General features: G+C 39.2%; 1 protein-coding gene across 2 annotated transcripts in view; it reads left to right on the top strand.

Moving 5' to 3' along the window:
- LOC106872480 (leukocyte tyrosine kinase receptor) overlaps positions 1-10000 on the top strand; it is a 466463-nt gene that overhangs the window by 8511 nt on the left and 447952 nt on the right. The gene's annotated exons all lie outside the window — the stretch shown is intronic.

Genomic DNA, 10000 nt, shown 5'->3' with positions numbered 1-10000 from the left:
GGATCATCATGGTTTCCTTATCTCTGGTTCTGAATGTTCTCAGGATCCATCCAGCCAATCGTCTGCACTTTGTTGCCATCCTGGTAATGTGCACTTGGAAAGAGGCATCATCACTCATGTCGATACCCAGGTCTCTCACTGATTTAGGCTCTGGGATTGAAATTCCCTGCGGACCAGTGTACTCTGTAAGCTTCATATTCAGTTTTGGGCGTTGGTAGCGCAGGGCTTGGAATTTTTCAGCACTAAACTGCATATTATTATCCTCAGCCCATCTGTAAACTGAGTCCAACTCCTGCTGCAGGTGTGCAACATCACTGGAGTTCTGTATTTTCTGCGAGACTTTCGTATCGTCTGCGTATATATATGTATGTATATACATATAAAAAGGGCCCGACTTACACAGAATAGAATTAATATAGAGAATTATAGGGGATGAGGAACTGTATGACAAATCCGACGGCTGTTTGTAGGGGCTCGGTGGTTTATCGTAATATTTGTAGATTGATTCCATTATAGTATGAGACGAGCCTTCGTCTTCAGGGATGAGATTTCACATTTGAGGTGTTAAAAGAAAGAAATTCTTTGAACGAGGGAAAATTTGAACTGATGCATTAAGAAGAAAAAAAAAAAAAAAAAAAAAAAAAGACTATGCTAAAACAACCATATTCTCTTCCTGCAGGGGAACCACTCACAGTGTCAAATAATATCAGAGACCTAAGAGTAATAGTTGACGACAATCTCAGCTGGAGTGCCCACATCAAAAATAAGGTCAATATAGCTCGTAAGATGATCTCCTGGATCCTAAGAACCTTCCGGTCCAGAGAACAAAGTGTCATCATTCCTCTTTTCTCCGGTTTTTTATGGCCACACCTCGAATATTGCTGTTCCTATGGTCTCCTTACACATAACAAAACATTTCGAGAATTGAATCACCCCAGAGGGCATTCGCTAAAGGAATTAAGGTCATGATTGGTCTCAATTATTGGGACCGCCTTAAAGCAGTGAAACTATTCTCTCCCGCGCCGCCGTGAGTGATACATCATTTGCACAATGTGGAGAATATGCCATATATACATATATATAGATATGTATGTATGTATATGTTCCATCGATCGGATCAACTGGAACCCTTGTCGTTTTAAACGACGGAGTGCCAGGAGAAAACAAACATGTTTGCACATATATATATATATATATATATATATATATATATATATATATATATACGCCAGTGTTAAAACGGGGGTAGCTGATGAAGAAGAATGTTCTCTATGTGGCTTGTGTGTTTTCTCGTTTACGTTTTGTTTGCAATGTTCTGTACCCAGATATGCACCTATACATACAGGTGGATGTCGGTATGCACATACCTGTACGTATATATGCATATACTCATTTACTGTTTGATTTTATACATACATATATATATATATATATATATATATATATATATATATATATATATATATATATATATATATATATATGTATATATATATATATGTATATATATATATATATATATATATATATATATATATATATGTGTGTGTGTGTGTGTGTGTGTGTGTTTGTGTGGTAGTATATGTTACCATACTTGTATTAATAAGGGAGCCATCGCTCTCGCCACCCACGCAGATATTGTCTAGTTGCATAGCAACAGAAACACGGAGGCAAAAACTTCAAGTAGACTGCACTGTCTTGCGAATATAATTTAAAGTATGTTGCTGGCAACATATCAATAAATTTACATGCGATAACGAGTATCATGTTTAATTTGTGTTAGTTCCTATTTAATTTTAATCCAGCAAACGTGGTAAAAGTAAGACTTACTGGTAGCCTTCTTTGATGAATTAGGAACTACATTCATCAAATGCTACAAGAAACCACGGATTCCAAATAAGTACTGTTTTTGCTTTCCGAATCTGCAATTCGTTAACTTTTAGCAATAAACTACTCATGTTCTTGTAAATTAGTGGAATTTCAACTTGAAGATACGACTTTGTTAACTATTGTGATGGCTAGCATCTTACATATTCTCGCTATCATATTAAACAGTACAATAAAAACTTTCTAATTCGTTTCACTTCTAGCTGTTCTACTATATCTTGTTAATATAAGTTGAACTATCAGGTATATCAACTTGTCTGAATACTCAATGCCATCTAAATCCATTCAACTGTGAATGTTATTCTAAACGCTTTTTATTGATTATTGAGAATATACACACGGAATGAAGTTCCGTCCTTCTTAGTGAAATTAAATACACGTCAGAGAAAATGAAATTAAAATTTTTTTCTTATCTATCTACTAAAATGGTGACTGACTGCTATTTGTAGCACGCAACAACATATTTTGTGTGTGTATAAAACACATCTATACAGACGTATGTATATTCTACACACACACACACGCACGAACACATGCATAAAAATGGAGTGTATATGTATATGTATATGTATACGTATATGTATATATATATGTATATATATATATATATATATGTATATATATATATATATATATATATATATATATATATATATATATATATATATATATATATATATATATAGCAATAAGAAAATGGAGGGGAATAGGTGGTATTCATCAGCTTGCAGACATTGTATTAGTAAACAAATAAAGAAGTAAATTGGCACAATATAATGTCTGCAAGTTGATGAATACCATCTATTCCCCTCCATTTTTTTTATTGCTAGAAAAATTAATGGTAAAATATCTTTTTTATCCACACCCATTTATTGCACTTGGTAATACAGAGAAAAAAACATTAGTGTAATAATAATTGGGTATTCTTCCGGCAGTATATTGGATAGATATTATTCCTTAGTGGGTTGGATTCACAACCCCTAACTTTCTTGGATATATACAACTTTCAGGAACAACAGTGGTTTATTGAGACTGAAGGTTGCGGATTTAATTTCCTTTTATCGAACAACGATGAGCTGAAAAACATTTCTTTTTATATCCTTTAGTAGGCAACTGGGTTTGCCGAGTGTGCGAAAAAGAATACTAGAGTTTCGGAATGGAGTATGGGAAATCCGAGCTGCATATGTTTCATAGCGAGTGGAACCTCAGAAGTGGTAAAATTCAAGTGAGGTGTATATCACTGGGTACTCTTCAGGCCAAGTTTATCTCGATTAGATTAAAGACTACATTGTCGCAAGGAGGTACATGTTGACACAATGATTCAATCAGAAAGTCAGAAAAAGAAGCCGGCTGTATATACCTCACTTGGATTTTACCACTTATGTGGATCTACTTGCTACTAAACATATGTAGTTCGAATCTCCCATACTCCATTCCGTATGTATAGAGTATATATACTCCATTCCGTATATATATATATATATATATATATATATATATATATATATATATATATCCATTACATGTATTAGATATACCTCAATTCATAGAAAGAGGGTCACAGAAGTTACTGTACATCTATCAAGTCAAAAACCTCAAATTGCCTGCTTCTGAAGAATTTGGATATTTAGGGAAATTTATAGACCTAACGAAAATTGTTCATTACTTGAAAAATATTGGTCAAGTTTAATAAAATTTAATATGTGCTCAATGCATGAAGTGTCATTATGGGGCTGACAAAATGCTTACAGACATGTCTTCTGTTTTATCTTCTGTGTTCAAATCCTGTCATGGTCAACTTTGCTCTTCATCCTTTCCGGGTCGATAAAATAAACAATCAATAAAGTGCTGGGATCAATGTAATCGGTTTGTCCACTCCCTTCAAAATTGCTGATCTTGTGCTAGAAAGAAAACTTTTGAGGTCAGCAGAACCTTTTAACACCAAGTGTAATTCCAAGTGATGTCAACAGATCACAATTTTCTATTCTAGTTTTCCCGTTTTCTGTGTTGAATTTTCCCATTTTATCTGCCGTGTAGCCACATTTCTCTTTGAAATATGTTACGTAAATCTGATTGAATACTTATGTGACTGTAGTTTTTCAGTTTTTGGTCTCAAAAGGTAGATTCTCATGAAGTGTACTGTAGATTACAATACAAACTCCATGTTTAAAGAATTGAAAAAAAGAAGACACAAAATTTCAGTAAATAAATAAATACATCCGTATTGTATTTCCACAGAGATATACACATGATCTCTGTTTTGGCAGTAAACTGCTATTTGTATATTCAATAACGGATATTTAGATGCTTAAAAATGTGTACTAAGAGAAACATTTTCATTTTTCTCTGTTATTTTTAGAATATGAATTAAAATTTTAAAGCATTCTTGTCCCTTTGCTATCAATCTGGAAGAGTCAGAGAAAACATTTATGACCACTACTAGCAGCTGACTGCATATTACGAGTAGGTGTGTGTGTGTGTGTGTGTGTGTGTGTGTGTGTGTGTGTGCGTGCGTGCGTGCGTATATGTGTGTGTGATATTTTGCTCCAGTAGTGTGTCAGTATGAACAACTCGAATTGATAAGACTGATATAAATTTCAAAGGCGCTAAGCTGGTAGAATCGTTGCTGCGCCGGAAAAAAATGCTTTGTAACATTACTTTCGTTCTGAGTTCAAATGTCGCCGAGGCCGATTTCACCTGTTATCCCTTCGGGGGTCGATAAAATAAGTATCAGTTGAACGAACTTGCTGGGCTTTGTGCCATGATTTGAAACCAGTAAGAGTAACTCTAATCTAATACCTCGTGTATTAGTGTATGTGGCTATGTGTGCGCGCGTATGTGTTTGTTAAAAGAAAATGGGTGCATGATCTCTACTGTCAGGACAGTCGACACCCACAAGAAAAATATTATTCACATTAATATATCTATTCAGATAACTTAACTGGAAAATAAGTATGAAAGTGTGAGATCTCGCTCAACCTCTCTTAGATTTCATGTACCCAATCAGGAAGTCGAATATTTAAGTAATTTGTCTTATTTATTTATTAAAAATTTTTCATAAAATTTAAGGAACTTTAAGTGTTTTCAGCTTTGAACATTGGTATTTTCTTATGGTCTTTCATTCAATTTTTACGGTTCCTTTTACGTTTTTATTTTCAAAAAAAATCACATAGGCGTAGGAGTGGCTGTGTGGTAAGTAGCTTGCTTACCAACCACATGGTTCCGGGTTCAGTCCCACTGCTTGACACCTTGGGCAAGTGTCTCCTTCTATAGCTTCGCGCCGACCAAAGCCTTGTGAGTGGATTTGGTAGACGGAAACTGAAAGAAGCCCGTCGTATATATGTATATTTATATATGTATGTGTGTATGTGTTTGTGTGTCTGTGTTTGTCCCCCCCAACATCGCTTGATAACCGATGCTGGTGTGTTTACGTCCTCGTAACTTAGCGGTTCGGCAAAAAGAGACCGATAGAATAAATACTAGGCTTCCAAAGAATAAGTCCTGGGATCGATTTGCTCGACTAAAGGTGGTGCTCCAGCATGGCCACAGTCAAAAGACTCAAACAAGTAAAAGAGAGTATGTGGTTCTGGAATGTTTTCATTTCGTCTGCAAGTGGGTAAAAAATAACACACTGAAGTTGCTATGACAACAAACAGTTTCAATTTCCATTACGACGACGCTGAACATGTTTCACTGGCAGACATTACGTAACTTGAATTGCTTCTAAACATTTATACATTGCTTAAAAAATTGAATGCGATTTTCCCCATCAGTAATCACTGCCATCTTGACATTTAGAGTGAGAAGACTATCTATCTATCTATCTATCTATCTATCTATCTATCTATCTATCTATCTTCCACATAATCAGCTAAACGGATCACAAACATGTGACGTGTAGGCTAGACTTAGATAAGACACATAGACAGGGTCCCGGGTACTGGAAACTAAACGCGTCTTTCCCATCGAGACAGGTTTTCAGAGACCGGATTAGCACGCTAGTAAAGAAGGGCTTTGACGGGAGCTATCATAAACAACAAATGGTGGTTTGTCCTCAAGAGAGCAATAAAAGCAGAGACAATTAGGTATAGCAAAGCACTAGCCGTAGATAGAAACAGAGTAGAGGGTGACCTAGTTAAGAAGCTAGAAGAGCCGATTAGAAGTGGCATCGTATCCAACGTTTTGGCAGTGAGGTTGGCCCTCGACCATCACTTCAACGCCAAACACGAAGGGTGTGTTGTTAGAGCTAGGCTACGTGCTCTAAGGAACGAAGGTGTTGGAGCAGCGTGAGAGGCACGACTGGGGGAGGCGCAACAGGGCAACAAAGCCACCATTCGATCTCTGGTAGATGGACAGGGGCGCGAATTACTCGAGCCAAGTAAAATGTGTGAGACCTTTCAACAACATTTTGCTCGACTGCTCGGGACGAGTGGCGAGCGAGAAGGCAGGGTGGACTTCAGTGCCTACCTGCAAAGCCTGCCACGATTCTCGACAAGAGAGGCAGGGTGCTGCGAAGGTGCCAGCTCGGCAGCGGAAGTGCGGGACGCGATGGCAGAATGCTCGAGGAACAAATTGCCGGGTTTGGATGGTCTACCCTACGAGCTTTACAGTTGTATGCCAGACTTGTTTAGAGACGTCTTGGCAGCAGTGTACTGTAACTGGCAGCAAAACGGGAGCATCCCCGGTTTTGTGAGCCGAGGAGCCGTAACGCTGCTGAAGAAAGACCCAAACAAGGGGGACGCAATAGATAACTTTAGCCCCATCACTCTGTTCAATGCAGACTTGAAAATTTTGGCCAAGATCTTAGCCAACAGATTGGCACTTGTCATCGAGAAACTGGTCGACAAGGCGCAAACGTGCGCCGTCCCAGGCCGGAGCATCCATGATAACCTCCATCTGATGCGCTACATCATAGACAGGGTAGTTAAGGAAACTGGCATGGGTGGGGACCCTGATCAATTTAGATCAATCGAAAGCTTTCGATAGGGTAGACCCTCGATACTTGGAGGCTGTTCTCATAGCGGCTGGTTTCAGTCACGTCTTCTGCAGCTAGATACCTGATTTGTACAGAGGCATCCGTTCGGTAATTCGCGTAAATGGACATCTATCGAGACCCTTCGACATAGCACTTGTGGCTATGGCGAAAGAATGTGTATGGTGGACGCGTCTGAAAGTTCTAGAGACAAACACTTTCCTCTCTGGTGAACCTCTCATAAACTTCTTCAAGTATCACTTGAAGAGGAAGGCGAGAGTAGAGAGGGAAGTTTTGTCTAGTGAATGTTTCAAAAATTGATGGGTGAATGTAGCAAGGATGGCACGTGTGATTGACGAAGCAACCTTGAGCATAATCCTATGAACCAAAGAGAAAAAAAAGAAGGAAAAGAAAGTAAAAAAAGGAGTCACTGTAATGTGTATTTTGCACGACATTATTGCCCGATGTTACCGTGGTCTTTTCCGTAGGCTTTTCTTTCCACGGATAAACCTAATCTGTTTCCCATTTTATGACACTTCTGTGATACACAATCCCTATTGATCGTTTTTCTTTTCTACCACGATCCCTTTTGGATCAAAATTCTACTCCCCACTTTTTTGTCTTTCCTTTCCAAAAAGAAAAAAAGCTCTACTTTGTATTTTGTCCCCTCTGTGTTCAGCCCTGTGTGGCCAATAAAGAAACATATCTATCTATCTATCTATCTATCTATCTGTCTGTCTGTCTGTCTGTCTGTCTGTCTGTCTGTCTGTCTGTCTGTCTGTCTGACTATCTATATCTTCTTACGCATATATATATGCATAAACTCACAAAATGAAGTAAACACATATATCCATATCACGTGATTTTGAACTCTGATAAGTATCTTAGTTCACATCAGTGGATCTTGCTGATAGTCCGGGTCAAAAGGGTAACCCGCCTCGTACAACTCATGAAAAAACTGTTGAAATCCTGTGCTAATTCAAAACGGTCGAAGTGTATAGTATAAATACCCTTTTAACCATCATCATCTAATGACAGTTTCAGTATGTAATAAATTATGTCTACATCTCTGCACTGATATGCATGCTACGCATTATACAATACAATTGTATATTTATAAAACCAATGCAGGTAACAAAAGAATATTCTCATCGATCGGATCTCCCAGAATTCAGCTGCATAGAATTCACCATTACACTCCTCCTTATTGGATTACTATGTGGCCTGTTAGCCGAGTCCGCTAGATGAGCTTTTTGTGACAGCTACACAATTCTACGAATCCATATATTACACTACATGCACACGCACGAGCGGCGCGCGCGCACACACACATAAACCTACGCATGCACACACATGCATGCACACACACGCATGCACACACACGCATGCACACACACGCATGCACACATACGCATGCACACACACGCATGCACACACACGCATGCACACATACGCATGCACACACACACACGCATGCACACACACGCATGCACACACACACATGCACACACACACACACACACACACAGACACACACACACACACACACACACACACACACACACACACACACACACAATGGAAACTCATTATTCCTTACATATGTAATGAAAGCAATGCATATATGCTTATATAGTTTCTGTTATATGAGCCGACAACGTCACTAATAAATTTGCTCCACTGAACATATATAATTATGCCTGTTTGGAAGTTCGCAAAATGTCTGGGTACAACTTCTCTTGCGCACCATACACAGAACACTAAGATAACTTTCCATCCTGATGTCAATATGCTTAAATATATCAATACACATAAAACCGTTCTCTGCATAACGTTAATACAGACACACATAGACACACAGACAGACAGACACACACACACACACACACACGTTTGCATGTATGTGTCTGTATAATATAATGTAATATAGTATAATATATAGGAGGAATTTCAACCATGTTTCGTGGTCTGCTACCACAACAGCTCCTTTATAGGATCCAGTTAGCTCAAGACATCATCAGGAGGAACCACGTCCGGTTTCGGCCCCTACTCCTTTACCGTTTTGACGTGGCGGGGCCCCTCCTTTCGGAGGTGTCTTCAGCTCTGGTGTTGGGTGCATGTCTTCTTTCTTCTATTCCCTGGCCTCTTCGATGCAGCATCAACGATTGTCAGCGTCCGACTGATCGTCATGTCAAGTTCCCCTTTTTATATCTGCTGCTAGGCTCCAGCAGGCAGCCCCAGCTAGTTGTCACGTGACACTGTCTAAATTTCCCACTGCTAGGGTCCAGTAGGCAGCACCAGCAAGTTGTCACATGACACTGTCTAAACTTCCCGCTGCTAGGCTCCAGCAAGTAGCACCAGCAAGTTGTCACATGACACTGTCTGAACTTTAACTGACAATGGAGAGCGCGAAGCCACATCAGTGTCAGCCTGTCTCACCTAGACATGTTATGACTTTCAAGCCATATTCGGTCTTCCCGCTTCAGCCATATATAGAAGCTGGCTTTTTCGACCGCCTCCTGTATCCTCCTTATCAGTTTTCTCAGTTCCGAGTTTGAAAACGCAAATCTTCTCTTGAATAGCGTTGTCATTTTTCTTTCAATGAAGCCTCTAGCCCCCACTGCCAGATGGTAGTACTCGACAGTCCATCCCTGTTCTCTGCACTCTTCGATTAGTTTTTCATATCTCCTCTCCTTTCGTTTCTCTGCATTGTCGATGTTTTCGTCCCATGGTACTGTCAGTTCTAGCAAGATTCCTATTCTCTGTTCTGTGTTCCATATGACTAAGTCTGGTCTTTTTGTTGTTTTTATAAGTGGAAAAATTGCTAGACTTCCCAAATCCGTGGCCAGCTCCCAGTATCCCTTCCATCTTTCGTCTATCTCATATATTTTATTTGGAGGCCTGATCTTATGTACTTTTCTCTCCTTCTGGAAGTATATTTTCCTGCGCTTTTCCACTTTGGGGTACTCTCCTCTGTTGTATCCCTCGATCTTCTCCTTGAGTGCTGCACTTATGACGCCAAGGACTTGATTATGGCGCCATGTATACCTTTCCAGTGCTAGTCTGCAGCTTGACAGAACATGTCTCACCGTCGCTTTCTCCCCGCATCCACATTCATCGGTTGTTTTTATGTTCCATCGA

This window comes from Octopus bimaculoides, chromosome 3, assembly GCF_046866305.1.
Source record: "Octopus bimaculoides isolate indiv1 chromosome 3, ASM4686630v1, whole genome shotgun sequence".
In the NCBI taxonomy this organism is placed as follows: Eukaryota; Metazoa; Mollusca; class Cephalopoda; order Octopoda; family Octopodidae; genus Octopus; species Octopus bimaculoides.
Note: the sequence above shows the minus strand (reverse complement) of the source record. Positions and strands in the feature narration are given on the sequence as shown.